This window comes from Diceros bicornis, chromosome 12 (genome assembly GCF_020826845.1).
Source record: "Diceros bicornis minor isolate mBicDic1 chromosome 12, mDicBic1.mat.cur, whole genome shotgun sequence".
Taxonomy (NCBI): domain Eukaryota; kingdom Metazoa; phylum Chordata; class Mammalia; order Perissodactyla; family Rhinocerotidae; genus Diceros; species Diceros bicornis.
The window spans coordinates 71,007,740-71,034,340 of record NC_080751.1 but is presented as its reverse complement, the minus strand read 5'-3'; the positions used below and the strand labels follow the sequence as shown (position 1 = coordinate 71,034,340).

The following is a 26,601-nucleotide window of genomic DNA, read 5'->3' as shown; positions in this document are numbered from 1 at the left end:
TATATTGGGCTAAGTTAAAATCTTAAACTTCTCACATAGGCAATTCAGGTGGTTTTATGTAAGAGTTCTTTCAAGCTTTAGACAAATAGGTGATTCTGATCTACCTGAATTAATCCTGAGCAAAGAAAAAGGGAGGAAACCTTCCTAATTCAAATATTTTACAAAGTTAGTAAATTCCTGATGGCTATACCTGACAAAATAGCACATATGCATACTCACACAAAGTGCTGACAAATCAAACTTAAAAGGATTTCTAAAAATCATATGGCAAATTGTATTTTCCAAAGATGGCTGCAACAATATCTCCCAGTTCATATGCTCTTCTACAACCTGACCTTCTGCTCCCTTAGGAAGAGGAAGAGGCTACTTCTCTACCCACTTAGAATCTGAGCTGGCCCTCTAACTGCACTGACCAGCAGATTATGGCAGAAGTAACACTTTGCTACTTCTAGGCATAGCCCATAATTAGCCTGGCCATTTCTACTTCTTGCCTTTTGGAAGCTGGTTGTCAAAAAAGAAGTGTGACTATCCTAAGACTACCACATGTAGAGGGTCTGGAGGATGCGATACACTGTGGAGAGGAGGGGGGAGGCGGAGAGAGAGAGATGGAAGGAGGGCGGAGGGAGAAGGAGTGCCAAGTCGTAGGATATGTGAGTGAAAACGCTGATGTCATACAAAAAAGAGATATATCTAGTTGAACCTTTCCTGAATTTCCTACCCACAAAATCATAAGCAAAATAATAGACCAATTTGTTTTAAGCCACAAGGTTTTGATGTACTGACATAATCAGAACAGAAACTGGTAGGTGAAAATTGCTTTTTTGTTACGGTGCTACCATAACAAAAACCTAAAACACAGTGCATTGGCTTCAGGACTGGGTGGCAGGTGGAAGCAGAAAAGGTCTTGAGGAGATTGCTAGTGAAGATATGAAACGCAGTAAGGAAATTGTAATTGGAAGCTACGGAAAAGGCAACTCATGTTACACAGTGGCAGAAACTGGGTAACACTGTTGTCTGCCATAACACAGAAAATAGTAAATATACCTAATAAAAGCACCAAGAGTTTTCTTTTAGATGCATATGACAAGGTATGGATAGAGAGAGATGAACTGAAAAAGAAAAGTATTCAGGTTTTGAGCAGAATTTAGGAAAAAAAGAAAGGGTTCAGGACAGTCTTTCCAGTCAGCAAAATATTATTATTTATTTATTTATTTATTTTTGGTGAGGAAGATTGGCCCTGACCTAACAGCTGTTGTCAATCTTCCTCTTTTTGCTTGAGGAAGATTGTCGCTGAGCTAACATCCGTGCCCGTCTTCCTCTATTTTGTGTATGGGATGCCGCCAGAGCATGGCTGGATAAGCAGTTCATAGGGCCGTGCCCAGGATCCGAACCCGCGAACCCCAGGCCACCAAAGTGGAGCACACGAACTTAACAACTATGCAACCAGGCCAGCCCCTCAGAAAAATATTCTTAAACTGATCAGGGTAAAGATGAAGTCAAAGGTACTCCTTGATGACACCTCAGAAATTTTTTTTTTTAACTTTTTTTTTTTAATGTTTTATTTATTTATTTTTTTCCCCCAAAGCCCCAGTAGATAGCTGTATGTCATAGATGCACATCCTTCTAGTTGCTGTACGTGGGACATGGCCTCAGCATGGCCTGAGAAGCGGTGCGTCGGTATGCGCCTGGGATCCAAACCTGGGCTGCCAGCAGCAGAGCGCGTGCACTTAACTGCTAAGCCACAGGGCCGGCCCATACCTCAGAAAGTTTTAAGGGCACATTTTTATAGAACCTTTCAGGAAAAAAAAGTTTCTAAGAATCTTAAGGGTATGCCTCTTAGACTCTCTGCTAGACAAGAACGTTCTTTAAAAATCTGAAGGGTGGGGGCCGGCCCGGTGGCGCAAGCGGTTAGGTGCGCGCGCTCCGCTGCGGCGGCCCGGGGTTCGCTGGTTCGGATCCCGGGCGCGCACCGAAGTACTGCTTGGTAAGCCATGCTGTGGCGGCGTCCCATATAAAGTGGAGGAAGATAGGCACCGATGTTAGCCCAGGGCCGTCTTCCTCAGCAAAAAAAGAGGATTGGCGGATGTTAGCTCAGGGCTGATCTCCTCACAAAAAAAAAAAAAAAAAAAAAAAAATCTGAAGGGTGTTATCCAGCAGCACTTTCAGACCAATGTAAAAAGGAGACTGTTGAAAACAGATCTATGGGTGTAGCTTCTGTCTAATGGAGGACATTATAATTAGATACACAGGAAGCCCATATTGTTTTTTAAAAGACTTATATGAGATTAGATTGAAAAGGAGAAGCAGTTCAAAAGGAAAAGAGATCTTTAAATTCCCAACTATCTACTGGTAGGTAGCAGGCTAAGAAAGCTATTCAACTGCAAAATCTGGCTATTTCTTGTGAAAAAGGAAGGACAGTTCAGGTGAGGAGTCAAGAGCCCAGAGGGTGAAGCCAAGACCCACAGAGAACCACTCACAGGGACTAGGTCTGGGCCCTAATCAAGGAACTGGTAACAGGTGTCTGTCTGAATTTCACAACTGCTATGGAGCAGGGATTGCTAAGTGACTTCCATTCCCCTCCTTTTTTAACTGAAGTGTCTACTATAGTTATTCTATCACTGTTCATTGTGTATCAGGTACATCAGGGGCCAAAAATTTGCCCCTTTAGTTTACTAGTCCTCAGATGGAGAAAAACTATACTGGAGGAACCACACCCAAGAAGCCTCATCCATACTAAGGACAAGATAGAGATCTCAAGCTTGCTGCCATAACGAGATGAGACTTTCGGGATCTTGGGAAGGAAGTGAATGTATTTTCTATGCAGGATTTATGTGAACTGTAGGGACCAGAGGACAGACTATCTCCAAAGATTGATGCCCCCAATAACAATCCTCCCTGTTGCACATGTAGCTCTGTATGTCAACAGCTGGAATATAATTCTCCTCCCCTTGAATTTGGGCTGGGCTTAATATTTGGTTTACCAATAGAATACAGTGGAAATGACTTCCTGAAACTTCAAGACTAGGTCATAAGAAGTCTTGCTCCTTCCTCCTGGGTTTCTTGGAATGCTTGTCCTTAGCATGCTCTCTCTGAGCCCAGCCCACATGAAGAGGCAACAACATGTAATTGCTCCAGTGAACAATCCCAGCTGATCTCCCAGCCAACAGCCAACATCAACTGCCAGCTGTAGAAGGGAACCATCCTGGATGTCAAGCAGTCAAAATTTCAAACGACTGCAGTCCTAGCCAACATTTAATAGCAACCACACGAGATCCCAAGCAAAACTGTCCAGCTGAGTCTAGTCAACCAGAGAACCATGAAAAACAATAATAAACTGGTGTTAAGCCACTAAGTTTGGGGTGGTCTGTCATGCTGCAATAGATAACTGAAATAATTCCTTACTAAGAGTTTAGCACACTAAAACTAATAGTAATTTAAAATACTTGACCTTGATCAAGTAGGGCTTATTTGATAAATCCAAGTATGATTCAACATAGGAAGATTAATAATATATATCATCATAATGATGAGTCAAAGGACAAAAATAGTTTTAATAGATACACAAAAAGGCATTTAATAAAATTCAATAATGTTTCCACATAAAAATAAAACGCTTAGTAAACTAAGAGAAAAGGATGCTTCTTTAATATTACAAAAAAACCTATCAAAACATTGAGCACTTTGTTGGCTTTGAAACACTAGTAATTCATGGGGGAAAGCATATGAAAGTTTTTGAGGTGGGAAAGAAGAGATTTTTGTGTTAGTATGGATTAACTTACTTTTAGACTTATTTGGAAAATTTAAATAACATTAAACTCCACTCTCCTAAAATTAACCTCTAAATTTAACATCATAATCCCATCAAAATGCTAATAATACTTTTAGTGAAACCTGACTAGCTGATTTTCAAGATCTTCTGGAAAACTAAACAAACATGATGAGGACGACCTGCCCTATCCTAGCAAATAAAAGAATATGTCACGGTGATTTATAACGTAGTATTGTTTCAGAAATAGATCAAAAGATTAACTAAACAGAGAAGAAAGTTCAAAAAAAGACTCATCGTACAAATGAAAGTTTTTGTTTATTATAAAGCTGCCATGTAAAATTAGGGGGAGAAGGATGAATGAGGTAAATGGGGTTAAAAAGTTAGCTCTCCTTTCTGAAATAACAATAGTTTCCCAGTTCACATGACACATACATGTACAAAAATCCAGTCAGATTATGAAAAAATCTAAATGTAAAAAATAAGACAATAAAAAGTACTTGAATAAAATACAAAAGAATATCCTCAAAATCCTGGAATGGGAAAACCTTCATAAGCATCACAAAAATCATAAATGCCATGGAGGTAAAGTCTGACACTTATTATATAAACATTGGAAATTTCTATATGACAGAAAATTAAATGAGTAACAAATTATTGACTACATATATAGATTAATATCTCTAATAAACAAAGAAATTCCACAAATCAACAGGAAAAAGATTAAGAATTCAAGTGAAAAATGGATGAGAATATGAATGAGCAAATCATAGAATAAAAAAATTATAACACCCAGTACACTTGAAAAAATAAAAGAGATTCAAGATAAGGAATAATAGGAACTAATAATACTAATCCAGAAACACGTATTAGAATGATAATATTTGTCCAACATAATTGGCAAAAGTTTAAAAGTAGATAATATCCAGTTGGGATAGGGAAAACAGGCACTCAAACACAGTTGGTAGGGATTTCACTTTCAGGAGTCCATCTCAAAAAATAAAAATACTTACATATATACACAAGGATACATACAAAGATATTCACTAAAGCACCGTATTTAACGATAAAAATGGAAAATCAACTAAATGTCTCCAATATGGTATTAGTTAAAATAAATGGAAATAATAAAATAGATAGAAAGCCACACTATAGAATTCAGTAACAGTAAATAAGGAGACATCTATATGTACACACAATGAAAGTCAGTGTTCAAGTGGAAAAAGTAAGCTAAGAAAAGTATGTTTAGGGGGCTGGCCCCGTGGCTTAGAGGTTAAGGGCGTGTGCTCCGCTACTGGTGGCCCGGGTTCAGATCCCGGGTGCACACCCACATGCCGCTAGTCCGGCCATGCCGAGGTGGCGTCCCACATACAGCAACTAGAAGGATGTGCAACTATGACATACAACTATCTACTGGGGCCTTGGGGAGAAAAAGGGGGAAAAAAAAAAAGGGAGGAGGATTGGCAATAGATGTTAGCTCAGGGCTGGTCTTCCTCAGCAAAAAGAGGAGGATTGGCACGGATGTTAGCTCAGGGCTGATCTTCCTCAAAAATAAACAAAAACAAAAAAATCTAGGTACTAAATTAGAAAAAAAAAAAGTATGTTTAAAATTTAATCCTATTTTAGGTACAAAAAAATCTATATAGACCTATATTTATGTACATATATGTTTGTATATACATAACATATACTGAATATATCATGGAAAAAGTTCTAGAACAAAAATGTAGTAGACACTACATACTGTAGGGTTGCCTTTCTCCATAAGCATTTTCATCTCCATTCTCCCTTGCTTTCCTGTATGATAGAGGGCAAAAGGCTAAACATTCAATTTCCCAGCCTCTCTTGTGGTTAGAGGTAGCATGAGACACAGATCTTGCCTATGAGATGTATGCAGAAGTCTGCTGACGTTCCTGGGAAAGGTTTAGATTTGCATTGTCCAATGTGGTGGCCATTTGCAGAAGTGTTCTAGATCGGCTCATGAAAGCTGTTAATCAGCCATTATTAAAAATTAAACGACATAAACATGAAATTAAATAAATTATATTACAAGCAAAGGTATTACTCAAAACTCATCACTTTCCAATTACTTATCATTTGCTACTTTCTATGCCCTTGAGGTTATTTACATCTATTATGTCTGCATGGTGGAAAAACTATATACCGGTGAGCTACCAAGCATTTCTTCCCATGTCCACATTAAGGGACTTCAAGTTGGTAACTTTAAATCTACCATGGTGAAAGTATTGGCGAACACTATAAATCTTCTTGATCCTTTAAACCAGGATCATCAAGCTAAAGCCTGTAGGACAAATTTCACCTACTGCCAGTTTTTGTAAATAAAATTTTATTTGATCACACTCATGCCCATTTGTTTACATATGTCTATGGCTCCTTTTGCCTTATAACAGCAGAACTGAATAGTTGCAACAGAAACTGTACAACTCTCAAAGCCTAAAATAGTTACTATCTGTTCCTTTATGGAAAAAGTTTGCTGACTTGGATTAGAATTAAAGTGATGAAGAAAATGCTAATAATGCACATTAAACTTTAAAAAGTGTGTCATGACTGTAGCCATTACGTTGCAAATAAAAAAAAATGTTCTTCCATTATTCAAAAACTATTATTCAATTCAGAAAGAAGTGCTATTTTTTCCCTATTATCTGCAACTGAAATGCATTCCTAACTGATACTAAAGCACGTAAAACTTTTGTTGTTATCTTTTCTTTTGAGTTAGACTGCAGGGAAAGGTGATGGGGAAAGCCTTTGATTTCTCAAGTCCATACATCAGCAGAGGAAAGTAGAAATATAAACAAATATGTAGGTGCATGATATTATTGCAAGTGCTCAATGTAGGAGTTCCACTGAATGCCTTCAGACAGAAAAATATACATACAAATAAAATCCAGATAGACCTGACCTAAATTTAACAGCCCCATCGCTTTTTATTATTCCTACAAGTGTGATCGTGAGCAAGTTACTTTATTTCTGAACCCTGTTTCTCTCACTTACAAAAGGTAGACACGCATGGATCTTGACTATTCTAACTCAGTCACCGTGATCTTGTCCTCCTTGCCACTGATGGGTTTATGGTAGGCATAAAACTTAGGTCTGGTCAATGAAACACGACAGAGCTTTGGAAAGGCTTTTCTCCTACTCCAAGTGTGACACTTGCTGTTGTGATGTCTCTAAGTGCAGCAGCCGCCTTTAGCTTACAAAAGGAGCTAGCATGAGGACAAAGTCAATACGCTAGGATGGCAAAACAGAAAAGCTAAATAGAACAAGAAATAGAACTTTTTGATGCCCTCATTAAGACTGAGTTGCTGAATTAACCAAAATGAGTTGCCTTGCCTCATGACTTCTTGCTTTGAGAGGTCCATCTTTCTACACTGTTTATACCATGATACCACTACGAGCTGGGATTTCTGCTCTCTGCAGCCTAAAGCATCCTGATACAATTATTAGTCATATCAAAATTAAATCAACAACATTTGAAGAGTTCCAGAACAGAACATTTTCTTATTCATTAAAATATAAATGTTGAATTACTACCTCATTTCAAAAGAGAAATCACATGTAAAATATCTATTCATTTAGGTATCAGATAGAGTGGAAACTGTTCAGGGAAAAACAAAGTGCTCAGGGACTATGGGAATTAACGAACCAGAAATGCTGAGAACTGAAAAAGAATTCCTCCTAAACGAGGAAAACAGGTAAGATCATCAAAATGTTCCAAAACCTGATGGGAATAAAGATGAAACCTAACAAACGAGTATTTGTTTTAATGCGCTGAAATCAAATTATACTGTTCACTTCCCAAGCTGCTAGAGCTCAACGGGTTTGGCTGCAACCCAACTTCAGGAAAGGCTTGCACACCTGAATACTGACTTGACTTTCTCCTCATTTTGCCTTCCCCTCTGTCTATATTTTCCAAGACTCTGTTTGCTTATACTCAGTCTTGAAATCAGGTACTTATACTTAATCTCGAAATTTCTACCTTAGCTCTTCTCTTTCGACCATTGTTGGCTAATCTGTAGTCTTTGCATTTCTATATAATTCTTGGAACAACTTTAAAAATACATGGCACTCCATTTAAAAATACATGGAATACTATAAAACAAAAAGTATATAAGCAGAGTCTTGGAAAGTTTAGACAGAAGGGGAACGCAAAATAAAGAGAAAGTAAAGCTAGTATTCAGATGTGCAAGCCAGGTGCAAGGTTAGACACATAGATCAATGACCAGAATAGTCTAGAAAGAAAGCCACACATATAATGGTGAACTGCAATTCAATAAGGAAAAGATGGCATTTGCAATAAATAGTGCTAGGACAAATGGAAAAATTAATTTCAACCCTTATCTCATAACACACACAAAAATTAACTCAGAATGAATCACTGACCTAAGTAGAAAAACTAAAATTATAAAACTTCCAGGGGCCGGCCCCGTGGCTTAGCGGTTAAGTGCATGCGCTCTGATGCTGGCGGCCCGGGTTCGGATCCCGGGCGCGCACAGACCCAGCGCTTCTCCCGCCATGCTGAGGCCAAGTCCCACATACAGCAACTAGAAGGATGTGCAACTATGACATACAACTATCTACTGGGGCTTTGGGGGAAAAAAATAAATAAATAAAATTATTAAAACTTCCAAAAGAAAATGTTTATAATCTTAGGGCAGGCAAAGATTTCCAGAAAAGACACAAAAAGCTCTAAACTATAAAATAAAAAATTGATAAACTGACTTCATAAAAAATTTAAAAGTTATGTTCTTCAAAAGTCACCACTAAGGAAAGGAAAAGACAAGTCACAGATTAGTAGAAAACACTCACAATTCATATACCTGACAAAGGACTTATATCCAGAATATAGAAAGAAATTGTAAAATAATAAAATTCAAGTCAGAAGATTTGAACGGACACGTCCCAAAAGAAGATACACCATTACTCAATAAGCACAAGAAAAGATGCTTGACATCATTAATCATGGGAAATCTAACTTAAAATCATAAAGAGATACCACTATACACCCATTAGAAAGACTAAAATTGAAAAGACTGATAAAACGAAGTGTTGGTGGGAATGTAAAGCAACTGGTACTCTCATGCATTGCTAGTGGGAATATAAAATGGTATAACCACTTTGGAAAAGTTTGGCAGTTTCTTATATGATTACACATACTTTTACCCTATGTCTCAGCAATTCCTTTCCTGTTACACAAGGGAAACGAAAACATATATCCATGAAAAGACTTGTGCAAGAATGTTTTAGTTTTAGTCATAATAGCTCAAATTTTGAAATAATCCAAATGTCCGTTAATACACAGGTGAAAGGACACATAAATTGTGATACATTCATACAATGGAAGGTTACTCAGCAATAAAAGGAACAAACTGCTGATAAACACAATGACATGGATGATGGATGAATTTTAAACCATTAAGCTGAGTTAAAAAAGCAAGACACAAAAGATTACATACTGTATAGTACCATTTATATGAAATTCTAAAACAGGCAAAACTAACCTATAGTGACAGAAGCAGATCACTGGTTGCAGGGGACAACCAAAGGCCAGACTAATTACAAGAGAAGATGAAGGAACTTTGGGGGATGAGCGCAATGCCCTGCATCTTAATTTGGGTGGTAGTTACACAGGTCTATACATTTGTCCAAATGCACTTAACTGTGCACTTGGTCGCTTTATTTTGTTTTAGGTAAATTATACCTAAAGTTGATTAAAAAAATGTTTGGAAACAAATAATTTTACACAATCTCCTTTGTAGAGTCCTCTTTTTCCTGGGGCTCCAGGGTTCAGTTTTCTTCTCCATTTACACTTATTTCCAAGATGATTCCACCCTGTCCCATGATTTTAAATACCTACTGTATACTGATAGCTCCCAGATTCAAAATCTATAGCTTAGACATGTCTCCTAACCTCCAAACTCAACCAACCAACAAGCTGCCTAACACCTCTACTTGGGTGCCTAATGAGCATCTCGAACTTAACATGTTCAAAACAGACATGCTGAGCCCACCAAAACAACTCCTTCCTTTGTCTTTATCCTGGTAAACAGCACCATCTCTCACCCAGTTGCTTTGCCCAAAATACTAAAGTCATTTTTGACATATCTTTATGACGCAGATCCCATATTCAAAATCTTCAAATCTATCTTCACATCTTACATCATATATGACTCATATCCATATCCAAATCTGTCTTCAAAATAAACCCTCGATTGAGCAATTCCCAACAGGAACAGGTCCAGGCCCGGACCGCTGTAACAGCATCCTGACTAGTCTACCTCCTCCCAGCATCCCTCCCTAGTCTATTAATAAACACAACATCCAGAGTGCTCAAGAATTCCCAACGGCTACCCACCACACCTAGAACAAAATCCAAGTTTCTTCAAGAACTTTTGATGCCCCAGGATCTAATAAAAAAAAAATTAAGTTCTTTCTTTGGTTCTACTGGATGAATGATACACATTCATATAAACTTTTATTTTAATTACAACCAAGGAATAAAGAATTACTAAAGACTGATAAAATTAGAACATTACTGGAGCTTAGAGAAGCTTGGCAACAAACCACCCATCACATGCGTAGGCAGGTAGATCACTGGAATTCCAGCAATTTGGGGGAAGGATAAGTTAGTTACCATCAGTGTTGTCTCAGGTTATGATTTTTGATCAGTGCTATTTTTGAATTAATTAATTTGCTGAAATAGGGCTCCATTTCACTTTGAAGATAATTTTGTTCTTGTATATAGTCGGTCCTCCATATTCACAGGTTCCATATCTGTGATTCGACCAACCGCGGATGAAAACGCCTATGATGGTTGCATCTGTACTGAACACGTACAGACTCTTTTGTTGTCATTATTCCCTAAACAATACAGTGTAACAACTACTTACATAGCATTTACATTGTATTAGGTATTATATGTAATCTAGAGATGATTTAAAGTATACAGGAGGATGTAGGTAGGTTATATGCAAATACTATGCCATTTTAAATATGGGACTTAAGCATCCACAGATTTCGGTATCCGTGGGGGTCCTGGAACCAATCTTGCGTGGATACCGAGGAACGACTACAATTATTTCTTGCTAAGCCATCCTGAGTCTATTTGGCTCCTCTCTCTCTGTCTCCTTGGCACTGCTAAGTGGAAACAGCAAAGCTGATAGAAGGCAAGCCCAGGTTAAAACTGCTAGTGGGTCATAAAAGCCTTTAAGTCAGGGGTCAAATTTTATTCAAATCGGTATCCCCAAACGTTCTCTCTACTTGGCATATAACCCTGCATATTGTAGGGTGTTGTGTAATTTGGAAGAGAGACTCTGCTCAGTTTAAACAAATCCCTCTAAGGGAACACTTCTCTAAACCTACATCTCAAGCCCATTACTCTCAAAACCTACTCCAAAATTTCTATCCACAATTACAAATTTCCATTTCTAGAATATAACATTTCAAATTAGACAATCAAAACTACAATTCACCCAATCTAGCCAGCCTTTCTATTTTTTATCTAATTAAAGAGCAATAAACATAAGCCAAGAATTAAAAATTAAATATTGATTGGGGGGGACATTAGATTTAACCCCAGTGATGGCACTAATGAGAAATATAGTTTGAAAAGTACTCAATAAATAATTTACAGGATCTTAAAAACAGACTTTGGTAACAAGTAACCAGAAGAACTATACAACACTCCCAATATTAACTAACTAGAGAGACAATTTGCTAAGATGCTAAAGGAACATATGTAAAATTTTTCAGTAAAAATACAACAGTCATGTGAATACAAATATAATTGTTAGGCATAATAAGAATTTGCTGACCTATGAGTGAACAAAGTGAAGAAAACCAACTGTGAATATTCTATTTCTGCGTATATTTCAACACAGAATCTTAAGTCTAATAAAATCAGCAGAGGCCTGGAAAGATGACTGCTTATAAATTATTCATGTTTCCTATTAGAAAAATTCATGATTAATCAGGTTTGTCTGTTTTCATTAAGTGGTTATTATGTGGAAGGCAAGCTGAAGAATTATTTTTCTATGCAATAGCATCTGAAAGTGCCCTAAGAATGCATGCTGTTATTCTAAAATCAGCATCCCAAAGTGAGCTCATCTCTTCCTTCATCTCTATTTTTATGAAAGTCATACATGCATAGAGTTGCAGAGTCAAAGGGTACGACAGAGCTCATCATGACAGAGCCATGTGCAGTCCCACACTCCCCACTTGGGAGCTCGGCTCTCCAGAGGCCATCAGGCTAGTTCTCGGATTCATCCCTGGACTCAGCAGGACAGAGTAGCTCGATCCTCAGCAGCACTGTCCTCTGCCAGCACTTCAGGTTTCAGCTCTCTTCTGACATCTCCACTCTTCCATCTGTGAGTTTACCCCATTTGACATTTTACTACCATTTAAGCGGAGTTTTAGAAGAGAGCACAGATAAATGCGTGCGCTTAATCTGCTATAATTCACTGGAAGCCTCAAAATTTAGGCTTAAAACTATTATCAAGACATCATGTTTCTAAAATCTTTTTTATAATTCCCTGAATTTTATTCTAATAATCCAGTTATAAATTTAATGGAATTTTAACTAATGTGATACTTAACATTTCTCATTCTTTTTACTTTGTATGCAAAAACATTCTCAGGTATATTGTTTCTGCCAAAGTATTACAATTAATAGTTTAGTTTATCCTCAAATATCTGATAGGTGATAAATCAACTATCTAGCCATGTGGTCTCTCCAAGAACCACGTTTAAAGGCTCCTTCCACTGTTACCACATTTATAAATATATCCTCTTAAAGATACACAATAGCCATTCTTCACATTTTAAGATCATGAGTCTCATCTTTTCCTAGAGTTGGTTTAAGATGTCACTTTGACTCAACACACTTGCCTTTTGTAGACCAGCAAATAGAAAGCACAGTAAGATACCACTTCTCCATTTCAAGAACCTGCCATCAAGTCAGGGATATTACTCACAATGTCTAACAGCCAATCGTGTGTAACAATGCTGGGTTTTATAGGATTAGCTATCTAAATGCTAGTCACCTCTGTCTCAATATGTCCACAGTGTTCCGTTCAGAATATCTTTATCACATTTTGTTAAAACTGATTTCTTAAATGTCCACACCTCTTCCCTAGACTGAGCTCCTCAAAGATCTCAGACATCTGAGCACCTGAGTGCCTAGCACTGAGCTTGACAAAGTGAAAGCATTCTGTAAGATTCTGTTGTGTGGGACATGTGTGTGTGAACTGAGTGCATGGTACCAAGAAGATGAATAAGTGGTAGAACAGAAGTAGTGTGAAAAGATCACTACAGCCCAGAGACGTAACTGAAGGCTCCTCCCAGGACGACAACGTTGACGCAGGCACCAAACACAGAACAGCAGCGACACAGAGGAGGTGATGCTTCCCAGTTATGTTGAATGCATAGAGCTAAGAGTCAGCATATCACGCTGTGGCCAGCATGACGCTTATCTAGTAAAAACTGGGAAAAACAATAGGAAATAAGCTTAGCTGGTAAAACAGGCTATTCTCCTGCAGGCATTCAAAGGTTTTTAAGCAAAGAAGTAATATGATGAAATAGTTTTTAGGAGAATGATAAAGACTAATCCATATACATGATGGACTGTAAGAGAGAAGGACTGGAAGTCAGAACACCAGTTAAACAGCATGAGGAAGTGAGTTCTTAGCTAACATAGAGGATATGAACGAAAGTGAGAAGGATTTCCAAGAGGAAAAAAACCTTTTCATAACAAACTGCTTACAGAAACTTAGAAGAAAAAGTCAAGTTTTTAAATTAGGGTGTCTCAAGATAACATACAAGTTGACTCTGGAGTAAAGACTGGCATAGGTCGGAATGCTGGCTTGACCTCTTACTAGCTGTGCGACTTTACACCAGTTGCTTAAACTAAGCCTCAGTCATCTTCTCTTTTATATTTACATCTTTTTCCTAGATGATTTCATCTAATTCTAAGGCTTGAGAGCCCTTACCCTGAACACCAGACTTGTCTGACTGCCAACTTGACACTGCCATATGAATGTCTAAGGCCTCTCAAACTCAACATGGCCAAAAAAGCACTCTTGACCAATAAGTTGTTTCTCCTCCAGCCTTCCCCATCTCATAAAGAACACATCACGCCAGAAAAAGTTGATTCCTGCCTCTTCTTCACGCCCCACAACCCATCTTCAATCCAGTCCTACTACTTCCACCTCTAAAACACACCCCATGCCTATCTACCTCACCCTAGCTCCACTGCTGCCCTCCTCGTTTAGGCTAATGACATCTCGTGTCTGATGGCCCTGCTACCACTCTCACCCTCTAACACAGAGCAGTCAGAGTAAGACTGTGATGAAATACACCCCCTGCTTACAATTCCCTGGTGGGTTCCCACTGTACTTAAATCTACAGTCTGGACCAGCCCACCTCCTTGACTCATTTGATACCACTGGCAACCTTGCTCACCAGGCACCAGCGAGACTAGATCTCTTTCTGGTCTCTGAATACACTCAACACCCAACTCCAGAGAGCCTGGAACAGGCTCCTCCATCTTCCTCCAGTCCTCTCCAACTGGTTCCGAGAAGAGCTGGTTCATTCACATCATTTAGTTCTCAACTCAGCTAAAATAGCACCCATGTTATTTCATTCATATCATGTCCCATCAGTCTCTGAAGTAACTTTGCTTGTATATTTGTTTACTTGCCTATTGTCTGTCTCCTGACAGACAATAATTAGTTAATTTGAACAGTAACTCCAGGAAGGCAGGCACTTCATGGGTCTTTTCTCCTGCTATTCCCCCAATACCTAGAACAGACCATGGCACAAAGTAGGTACCTGGCTACTTAACGAGTACTTGTTGACTGTAGCCCCATACTCCCCATTTTTAAATTGGGTTGTCTTCCTATTATTGAGTTGTAAAAGTTCTTTATATATTCTGGGTACAAGTCCTGTATCAGATAGATGTTTTGCAAATATTTTCTCCCAGTGGCTTGCCTTTTCATTTTCTTAAAGGTGTCTTTTGAAGAGCAAAAGTTTTTCATTCTGATGAAGTACAATTAATCGATTCTTTTAATGGATCATTTTTTAGGTGTCATATCTAAGAAGTTTTTGCCTAACCCAAAGATATAAAGAGCTCCTCCTATGTTTTTTTCTAAAGTTTTGTAATTTTAGCTGTTATATTTAGGCCTATGATACATTTTCAGTTAATTTTTATGTATGGTGTGAGATAAGGGTCCAGGTTCATTTTTTCACATATCCAATTGTCCCAGCACCTGTTGAAAAGACCATTCTTTTCCAACTGAATGGCCTTGGAACTTCTGTCAAAAATCAACCGACCATAGGGGCCGGCCTGGTGGCGCAAGCGGTTAAAGTGCGTGCGCTCTGCTGCGGCCGCCCAGGGTTCACTGGTTCTGATCCCAGGTGCACACTGACACACTGCATGGCAAGCCATGCTGTGGTGGTGTCCCATATAAAGTGGAGGAAGATGGGCATGGATGTTAGCCCAGGGCCAGTCTTCCTCAGCAAAAAAAAAAAAAAAAAAAAGAGGAAGATTGGCAGATGTTAGCACAGGGCTGATCTCCTCATAAAAAGAAAAAAAAAAATCAACTGACCATAAACAGAAGGGCTTATTTCTAGACTCTCCACTTAGTTCAACGATTTATCTATCTATCCTTACACCATTATCACAGCATCTTTATTATTGTACCATTAGGATAATTTGAAACTGGATAGTGTAAATCCAACTTTATCATTCTTTTTCAAAATTGTTTTGGTTATTCAAGGTCCTCTGTATTTTCACATAAGTTTTATGATCAGCTTGTCCACTTCTATTTTAAAAAAGCCTGCTGGGGTTTTTATTAGGGGTCGCCATTGCATTGCATCTGTAGATCAACTGAGCGAGAACTGCCATCTCAACAATATAAAGTCTTCCAACCCATGAATATGCAATTCTTCTCTATTTAGTCTTCTTTAATTTCTTTCAGGGATGTTTTGTAGTTTTCAAGTGTCCTTGCAGCTCTTTTATTAAATTTATTCCTAAGTATTTTATTCTTTTTGATGCTGCTGTGAATGGAATTGTTTTGCACTTTCATTTTTGAACTATTTGTAATATATAGAAATATAACTGATTTTGTATACTGATCTTGTATCCTGCAACTTCGCCAAACTCATTTATTAGTTCTGGTAGTCTTTTATTGTAGCCACTCCAGCACTCATTTGCTTACTGTTCACAAGATATATTTTTTCCACTCTTTTACTTTCAAGCTATATGTGTCTTTTCATCTAAAGAGTGTCAGCATATGGTTAGATCTTTTTTTATCCAGTCTGTCTTTTGGTTCACATTTAATGTAATTATAGATACGGTTAGATTTAAATCTGCCATTTTGCAATCTGTTTTAGATATGTCTCAGGTCTTTTTTGTTCCTCCTTTACGGTCTTTTTATTTTATTTTATTTTATTATTATTATTATTTTTGTGAGGAAGATCAGCTCTGAGGTAACATCTGCCAATCCTCCTCTTTTTTTGCTGAGGAAGACTGGCCCTGGGCTAACATCCATGCCCATCTTCCTCTACTTTATATGGGACGCCACCACAGCGTGGCTTGACAAGCGGTGCGTCGGTGCGTGCCTGGGATCTGAACCAGCGAACCCCAGGGCGCTGCAGCAGAGCACGCACACTTAACTGCTTGCACCACCAGGCTGGCCCCCTGCCTTTTTATTTAAAAAAAAAATGGTGCATACTTTTTTAATTCCTCTGTTGATTTTTTCACTATGTACTTTTTTGTTATTTTCTTAGTGATTGCTCTAGGGATTACAACATGCATCACAATCTACTTCAAATTAATACTGACTTAATTGATAAAATATAGCAAGTTTGCTCCAATACAGCTCCATTTTCTCCCTCATTCTTTGTGCTATTATCATATGTATGGCATCTATATATGTTATAATCCTAATAATACAGTGTTATAATTATTGCTTTATATAGCCTTATGTCCTTTAAAGAAATTAAGAAAAGAGAATTTATACGTATACCATCTTTTGTATTTACCCCCATATTTACCAATTCCAGAGCTCTTCGTTTCTTCCTGTGGATTCAAGTTACTATCTGTTACACTACCTTTCAACCTGAAAGGCTTCCTTTTGAAGGAAGGTAGGTCTTTGTTTATCTAGGGATGTCTTTATCTCATGTTCATTTTTGAAGGATAATCTTGCTGGACAATGGAACTTGTGGTTGAAAATTTTTTCTTTCAGTACTTAGGATATGTCATTTCACTTCCTTCTGGCCTCCATTGTTTCTGGTAAGAATTGTATTGTTCTTCTGTATGTAATGAGTTGTTTGTTTTTCTCTTATTGCTTTCAAAATGTTCTCATTGTCTTTGTCTCTCAACAGTGTGACTATAATGGATCTTAGTGAAGATCTGTTTGTTTAGCCTACTTTGGTTTATTGAGCTTCTCGGATCTATAGAGTAATATTTTTCACCAAATTTGGGATACTGTTGGCCATTATTTCTTCAAACGTTTTTTCTGTCCCTTTCTCTCTCCACTCTCCTTTTGGAACTCTCATTACTCGTATATTAGTATATCTGACATTGTCCCACAGGTCTCCAAGGCTGTTTCTTTTTCTTCAATATTTTTATATCTGTTCTATAGACTGGCTAACATCTATTTATCCATTTTTAGGTTTACTAATTTTTTCTTTGGCCATCATAAATCACTATGTAGCATATCTAGTAAATTTTTCATTTTGCTTATTTACTTTTCAACTTTAGGACTTTCATTTGGTTCTTTTTAATAGTTTCTATTTCTTCACTGATATTCCCTATTTGTTGAGTCATGGTCATCATATCTTCTTTTAATTCTTTGAACATATTTATAATAGCTGCTTTGAATTGTTTGGTAAATTCAATACCTGGGTCCATTTAGAGACAGTTTCAATTGAGTGCTTTTTTTCCGTGTTTCTCCTAATTTTTTGTTTAAAACTGGACACATTAAATAATACAGTAACTCAGTTTTGATTGTCTTTTTTTCCTTGAGCATTGTTGTTGTGCTGTTGTTTGTTTGTTTGTTGCCGAGGAAGATTGGTCCTGTGCTACATCTGTTGCCAATCTTCCTTTGTTTTTGGCTTGAGGAAGATTAGCCCTGAGCTAACATCTGTGCCAATCTTCCTCTATTTTGTATGTGGGTCACTGCCACAGCATGGCTGATGAGTGGTGTAGGTCCATGCCTGGGATCCGAACCCGCAAACCCAGGCCACCAAAGTGGAGTGTGCTGAACTTAACCACTACGCCATGGAGCCAGCCCTTGTTTGTTTGTTTTTTAGCAAGGACTTAATCTGCTGAATCTCTCTCACCCATAGTACGCAGGGGCTGATGTCTCTGCTCAGTTTTTCAAGTTCTTGGTTTTATTTTTCAGCCTTGCTCTCACCATCACCCCTGCGTCTGCATATCTCAGTGGCCAGCCAATGATTAGTCAGAATTTGTGCTCAAACATCTTCAGCCAGTAAGGCTTCTGCCCTCTGCCAATCGATCTACGTGGGGGTTGGAGAGCTCATTCAACGGTCCAGCAGTTTTCAAGTCTGCCCCAGCTGTTATTCTCCCCCAGGGTTCTCTTGGGCCTCCTCTGTGCATGGATGCAGCCTCTAGTCTGCCAGGGTCGTGTGGAGATCTTCTCAAGTCCCTTTACAGCTCTCTCATTTCCAGGATCTCTCAATGTATGGCCTACATCCTCAGGACAGGCAAGTTGGAGGCATTCTCTGTTAGCCACTGCACAGGTTTCCTGCCCTCCACTCCAAATCAAGTCAGTCGCCTTTGGTATCAAAGCTGCTGTTTTCACGGCCAGCCCTGCACTAGTAGAATTAGCGTGCCAGGGAATGAGGAATGGAAGTAACCTCAGGCAAGAACACCACAGATTCCCACTGTTGTAATTCAAAGGTCAGCAGTTTTTTAATGAATAAATGGTTCTCAAATTGTTGTTTGCTTTGGGTCAATTTCCAGCACCCATTAAAATGGTTTTGACAAGTTCATCCAGTTCTATAGCTGTTTTTTGGGGAGAAAATTTGTCAACCTCTTCACTCCTCAATAACTGGAATTTCCATCAGTTAAAATGGGTTTTTGTAGGCTAGCACAGACATTGTATCTGTGGGAGGTAAATTAAAGTTCTAACATACATGCAGAAAACCAGAAACTTACCCATACCGCCAAGTCTTGGCAGCAAGAAGAGGTTGCCAGACCTCACTAGGGAGAGTGAACTGAGTTCTGTCAATGAGAAATCATCTCTATACCTGCTACTCTTAACAGAAGAACTTAAAAGCACTTTTAAAAACCACCTGCTTTACTAGCAAAAGACAGCCATGCCATCTTCATATAAGATTCAAAGGTCCCTCCTTTTGTTCCCCGTCACTTCAGAATGCTGTTCCCTTCTGTAGGGTAAGTAGCCACCTCTCCAGGATCCTCACTTTAGATTTCTCCCTGAATATAGAGACACCAGATTCTGGTATCTGATGGCCAGAATACACTCTTAATTCCTTCCTAGAGACCTGCAGGTAATCTTATGTTCCTCAAAAAAACTCTCCTATTCCTGGGAAGCCAGGGCTTGCTGGGTTATCTACCCTGCCTTTCTGACCAGGTGTTTTCTCAGCTGGAACAAAGAGATCTGAATGAGCTACAAATACAATAAAAGTCGTGAGGGATTTTGTTTGTTCTTTTACAAAGCCTTATTCACGAAAAAAAGGAAAGGAGCTTAGCTGTATTCACTAGACCAGACACAAATAGTGACAGCGATACATGAAGTCACTCGATTCTTTCCTGTTCTCACTTTGCTTACAGATGACAGAAATGAACCAAACCACCCAGCTATTGTTCAGCTTTTTTTTACAAAATCCAACTTTTGCTCCCACACCTGGCTCAGTAACATAATGAAGTAATGAAGTCACTTAATTGTTCTTTCAAAAGTTGATGCAAATATACAAATAAAATTGGATTTTGGCTGTTGGTATTAAGGAAGATTATTTTATCTTTCAAAATACAAAGACTATTATAGTTTACATCAAGATTCAATACCTTTGGATTCTGGTTCAAAATATCATCTGATTAACAGTCCCCAATTCAGCCTCTCCTAGTAAGTCAATATAATACACAGAAACAAAAATTAAAATCTTTTAATAACATCAAAATGTAGTGTAATGACAGAATCTTGGAGCAACTGAGAACGACAATTACCCACAAAAAACACACATCCAGATTTCAGCCTATTCTAGTTGCTATTAAAACCAGGACTCTGAAAAAAAAAGTTTGGAAAAGGCTTCATATCACCCCTTCCATTCCCTAATTCAGAGATCTCGGGCCTCTACAAGTAGAAGATTAGGAACTTGTCACTCTCTGTCCTTCAGGGGCTGCATTTTAATAAAGGGTCCTGGTTAACAAAGGCACAAAAGATCACTCATTTTTCTTGTATTATACTTTACAGTGAAAAACATTTAGGTGGAAAGTAGAAAAAGAAAAAAAGTGATACAGTTAATTCGGTAAAGCTCTTAAAAGCAAGGGCAGCAAGAAAGATTATGTGCATTACAGTTTTCCATAATCCATATTTTGGCTCATAATACAAGAGATCCAAGAAGTGGGAACAGGAAGAAGACACCACCACACTGAGCAAAAGCTGAGCTGGTCACGGCCTCTTAGAAATTGGGACCTGGAAGAAGAGGTACACACTTCAGTCTGCCCTCTGGTTGTAGGTTTGAGAAAATGGTCAACTCTAGAGCAGAGTTCATTTAGCTGTGTTCAAATATACATTCTCATCATTTAATACTGTCTGGCGAGGTTCTAAGGATACAAAATTGACTGAGGCTCAGCCCATCCTCTCAGGTTCCAAGTCCAGTATGGGAGGCAAACTCGCACTGGCTAACACGTGCATGGCACTCAGCACCATCCCAGGGGCTCAGCATACTGTATCTCACTGAATCTGATACTCACGTATTTTCACATTTTAACATCTTTGAACTCAAGAATCCTCTCACGATTGATGGCATGAAACTCCTTTTAGTGGCACATAAAATAATGGTATATCTTACAATCAACGGCATCTTAATGAAATACAGCACATTTCTTATTTAATCTTCACTACAATCCTATGAGGTAGGTATTATTATTGCTCCTAATTTACAAATGAGGACAGAGAGGCTAAATAACTCGGACAGTGTGACAAAGCTATTAAGCAGGTGAGCAGGATGGGAAGGCAGTGTGGCTCTAGAGTCAGCATCTTACCCACAGTGTTACCCAGCCTGTGAACAAATTTATACAGCACATATGTGACGTACAGAAGTTGTACAAGGTGAAAGTGACTAATCTATCAGGAAGGGAGACAGGGGAAAGGGCTTCAGTGCAGAGGTCACATACAAACAGGGCTCTGAAAGATCAGCAGGAATTCATGTTTAGGGGAGGGGGGGCTCCCTGCAAATACAAAGGACCCAAGTGTAAAACAGTAGAGTGTGTGTGCAGAACTACAAACGGTTCATTATGGCTGGGCCTGTCTGCGTAGAGCAGCGAGAGCTGTAGCTGGAAGTGGAAAGGAAGGCAGGGCAAAGGCACAGAGCTGCCACGCTGCCAAGCTGCAGGGAGCCAAGGCAGCGCCTGAAGCAGAGACAGCCATGGTCGGGCAGATATTTAAAAAGATCATTTGTGCAGCAGAGCCCAAGACAGAGCCCAAGAGGGAAGGGCAACCAGCTGGCAGATTAATGCGAGAGTCCAGGTACAAGACAGTGAAATACGGCTGGAGCCGCAGAGCAGGAGTGAACCTGAGGCTGATATCAGGAAAAAATAACAATTGCCAATGAGTGCTTACTACATGCCAGGCGCTGTTTTAAATGCCTTACAAATGTCTAATCCTCAAAACAACCCAAGAGGAAACTGAAGCACAGATATTTCTTAGTGATGGCTAGGTGTGGAGGGGAGAGGAAGAAAGAAGTGAGGATTTATCCCAGTATCTGGCTCAGCTACTTAGATGGAGAATGCCAGGAGACAGCATAAGCAAGGAAGAGGAGATCTGAGGCCCAAAGCTGCGTTTGGTTTTAGACATACGGGCTGGGTGTGGAAACGGACAGGACAAGAGAAGGGGCAACAAGCTTCCCTGCCCAGGATGGAACACTGCAGCCTGTCAACTCACATCTCCTCCTTCCAGGGGTCACCTTCCCTCCTCTCTTTTCTGTCTTTCTGTTACTTCTAAATGCCTTACTCTGAATCTTTAAGAATCTTTAAGAATTATCTTCATCTTAGAACTTTTAATCATGAACTTATATTGTCTGCTAAGTGTGAGAGGACAGAGATAAGGTGAATGGATTTAAAAGTGGCTAAGGTTTAGACTAATCTTTGAAAAGAATGGGAAAGAGAACTGAAAAATGTCAATTAAAATCATTTTCAAGAGAACTAAAGACTTAAGTGAAGTAAAAACTCATGAATCTGTAGTGCCCCCATCATGTGGGTCTCTCTCCAGCACTTGGCTGCCCAAGTACAATAGAGATCTGTGTCCATCCGACACTGGACATTTGCCTGGTGGTGTACGGAAGAACAAAGAAGAAAGGCTGCTGAGAGTGCTAGTAAGGTGGTAGAGACGACGGACAACAGGTAAGTGAGGTCAGGAAGACACTAATCAGGAGAACCAGGAATGGGGAAAGCGGAAACAGCATCACCTCTAGCGCTGTTTCTAAGCTCTCGACTCTTGTCTCTTTGTCATTCCACTGCACCACCAGGCAGATGGCTAATCATGGATGGATCCAGTGGGAGCAAGGGAGTAAGAAAGCTCTGCTATAAAAGGCTGTGGTCTCAGCTGGCTCCAGGCACTACAGATTTCAGAAGCAGAGTGGCACCAGAGAAGTGGACAGCGAGGGCATGAACATAAAGGAGCGAGGAGCTCAGATGGCTTCAAAGACAGGCGCCGGATGGGTGGTAAACAAAGCCGGCAACAAAGGGCATGAAAGAATTCTAGAGCAGCTGTTCTCAAATTTTTTCGTCTTGGGATCTTTTATCCTCTTAAAAATTATTGAGGAAACCAGAGAAGCATAACCCACATAAACAACAGCCATTGATATTTACCATATTAGAATAAAATTGAGAGTTTTACAAATATTTCTTAATTCAAGAATAAAATATAATAAACCTATTACATGCCAACATAAACAATAGTTTTATGAAAAATAAGCATATTTTCCAAAACCAAAAAAAATTAGTGAGAAGAGTGGCACTGTTTTGTTTTACACTTTTGCAAATCTCTTTAATAATTGACTTAACAGAAGACAGCTGCAGTCTTAAATGTTTCTACTGCAAGGTCACATACCACACAGCCTCTGGAAAGCCCCACTGTACGTCTGTGAGAGAATGAAAATGAAAAAGGCAAACCATGTCTAAGTGTAACTATGAAAATAATTTTAACCTCACCATCTCCTAGAAGGATCTCAGGGACTCCCAGGGGTCTCTGAACCATACTTTGCAAACTACTGATCTAGAGGATGGCAGATGACAGCAATTTGGAGGGACAAAGAACAGAGCAGCCAGATAAGGCCCACGATTGAAAAGAAGTAGTGGGGAGGCAGGAGAACTTCCACTTGACACGTTAGCAGACACAAAAATGAAACCAGATATAAAATCCAGTTGGTATTGTTGTTTTGTTTTTGTTTGTCTGGTGGGGTTGGAGGGGTGCAACATATCAGAATCACAATCCCACTCCCCCAAATTCTGATATAACCCTTTACTCCAAAGAGGTGAGAATTACTGTTATAGAAAATACTATTACTAATAAAAGTATGTTCTGTTAGGTGTATTAGGGGTAAGAAAAATGGTTCAGAATCACTGATTCACTTAGGGCTCTTACATTTAATAGGAGGCATCAGATGAAGCCCAGATAAATTAAGAAACTAAACCAAGAATTAGAATTAAGAGCGTTAGCTTCCCAATTTAGTGTTCAAACTAAGATGTACTCATATTACTTTTGTACACACCACTTAACAACGAAGGAAAACAACTCCAAAATAAAATGGGTGGGACACTGAACATTTCCCATGGAAAATCCACATCTTGATATGGTTGGGAAGGAGCTGAGTTTAGTGGCTGGGTGCACGGGGCTTTGGCGTTGAACAGATTTGGTTTCAAACTCCGAGCCTGCCGAGGACCAGCTGTATAAGCTTGGGGAAGGTATCTAGCTCTCTGAGTCTCCGTTTTCCCAACTGTAATGCTGAGATAAGAATATCACAGCACAGGGTGGTTCTAAGGATCAAATGGGAATGTACTTCAGCATTTGCTGTGTATCTGCTAGAATCTGTGTTAAATAAACATTAGCTATTAATGGTAATTTAGCTATTGACAGTGATTTACTAATAATTAAAGTTCTCTGCTATCCCTTAGGGATTTCATCTTATTCATTTCTTAACTGTTACCATTCTCTTTTGCTGGATTTTATTTTCAATTCTTTAAGTCTGTTTTCTATACATTTTAAAGCTCTCATGTCTAAGGAAAAAAAGCTTTGCATCCTAGTCTAAATAATAGCTCTCTAATCACTTGAGTTTTGAAAGGAAACTATGTTCCAACAATATATGAGTTCTATACAAGATTTTTCAAAAATATGAAAGGCAAATAGCGCCCAGCCCATCTTAATACCATCTGTTATCTTCTTCCTAAGGCAAGCCATGCTAAGGCACATACTCTGTAATACTCCAAGGTTAATTTCCAGGCCAGGAAAAGCAATCCCATCTCTTTTGTGGGCTTCCCTAAGTTTAAGCAAAAGCTCATTTTTCATTATGACAAGTAGATGCCCAGGCTCACCTGCTGTAACATCCTTTCACCAAAATGCCTGGCAGTTTTTCAGGGTATCAGATATTTCTTCTGTTATCCTTTGTCTGGCTTTCCATAACTGCTTTAAACAAGCACTGTTTAATAAGCTAGCAACAAGTAGGAGGAGGTCAATATTTTTTCCCTACACAAATTAATTTATCTAAAAGTATTTTAAAATTCTATTTTTAGTCAATTGGTATTAAAATATTATTTTAAAGCCTATATTTATCATGTATTTTAATAAGGATCAACCTCAAGCATAGCACTTATAAAAGTCTAAACAACTTTAAATAAAAGGAGAGATTTTAGAGATTAAAATCATGATTATTTAGATACTTATTTAAAGGTTAAAACCTTTTTAAAAGACTCAACACTGCATTCTAATGAAGACAAAGAAAAAATCAGTCACAACACAATGTCTCAATGGTGCTTGTTATTCCCTCAAAAAATAAACTAGGATGTTTATGCTTATCTGGTAAGCAGGTGAAAATCTCTTTTTGTTTCTTCAACTTAAAAAAAAAATCTTTAAAAGAATCTTGGTAAATAAGCAATCTAACAACATACATGAATTTCACAGACTTCCAAGGCTGACAATTACTGCTTTTAGGACCTTGTTCAAGCGACTTCCCCTTTTGGAACCTCAGTTTCCTCGTCTGTACAGCAGATAATCCTACACAGGATGGCCGGGACAGTCAAATAGGATATGTGTAAAAAGCACTCAGTAAAGTGACTGGCACCCAGAAGTGCCAGCATTCAAATCCGAAGTCCAAGTCCGACACTTACTCCGTTAAATCACGCCGTCTCTAACACAGTGAAGACAAGACTTCCACATGTCCAGTCTATAGATTTACTACAGTAATGCCGGGAGATTCAGCATTTAGCAAGCCTGAATTTTCCCAAACCATTTCTTAAAGTCAAAAAAAATAGTCCAGTCTCAAAAGCTTGTTTTCCTCACAAAACTTCAACACGGACTACATATTTTAGGTAAATACCATGGTGTTATGACACTAACTGAATGACTTTTTTCATCATTCTAATAAATGGTTATGAGGGTTCTTAATTTTTCTTTCAACATTCTAGCAAAGATTAGGATCTTGTTGCAAAAGTAAGATTAACTTCCAGAAGTACCCAAAACTAAAAGATGAGTCCTTGTACTTTGCCAATGAAAAGTATTCTTATTTTTAATTATTACAACTGTCTGGTTATTTTTTAATAATATATGAATTGTTATTTTCAAAATAAGAAAGACATTTTATCTAATTGGATAATATCTTCAAAATTCCCCCCCTTTTTTTTGTGAGGAAGATTAGCCCTGAGCTAACATCTGTTGCCAATCCTCCTCTTTTTGCTGAGGAAGATTGGCCCTGGGCTAACATCTGTGCCCATCTTCCTCCACTTTATCTGGGAGGCCGCCACAGCGTGGCTTGATGAGCAGTGCATAGGTCTGCACTCGCGATTCGAACCTGCGAACCCTGGGCTGCAAAAGCAGAGCGGCCACCAGGCCGGCCTCTCCCTTTTGTTTATTAATTGATTAATTTGGAGATTAAAATGTCTAAAGTGACATTTCAGACAGACCTCACCTGGCAGAACGCCATTACATGGGTAATCTACAAATTTTTTACTCTAACACATTCAGAGTAATGCCTTTACTCAAAGTAACAGCAACACTCAAAGTAATGCCTTTACTTACCAAGGGACGTGTGTAGGTATTAGCATCCTACATTAACGTAATCCCCGTACTTCGCACAGAAACCTTAATCCAAGGGGGAAAAAAAAGCTTCCATTACCTGCTCAAGGATGACCGAAGCCTCCCTAGCAGAGATCCAGCTGGCAATTGGAAATAAAATTTAGAATTCAAATATCTCCAAAAGAGATAACATATTGCTTAACACTACAAAGGAATCTGAATCCCACCCTTTCCTGAGTGCAGGATTTGATGGAACAATGCTATGTACTCAAGATTTTTCAGAAATCCAACAGGACCTGGACATCCTAGTAACCCATCACCAAA

At 38.7% G+C, this 26,601-nt stretch overlaps 1 protein-coding gene across 2 annotated transcripts in view; it reads right to left on the bottom strand.

The window, feature by feature from the left end:
• MBOAT2 (membrane bound O-acyltransferase domain containing 2) overlaps positions 1-26,601 on the bottom strand; it is a 126,888-nt gene that overhangs the window by 37,655 nt on the left and 62,632 nt on the right. The window lies entirely within an intron of this gene.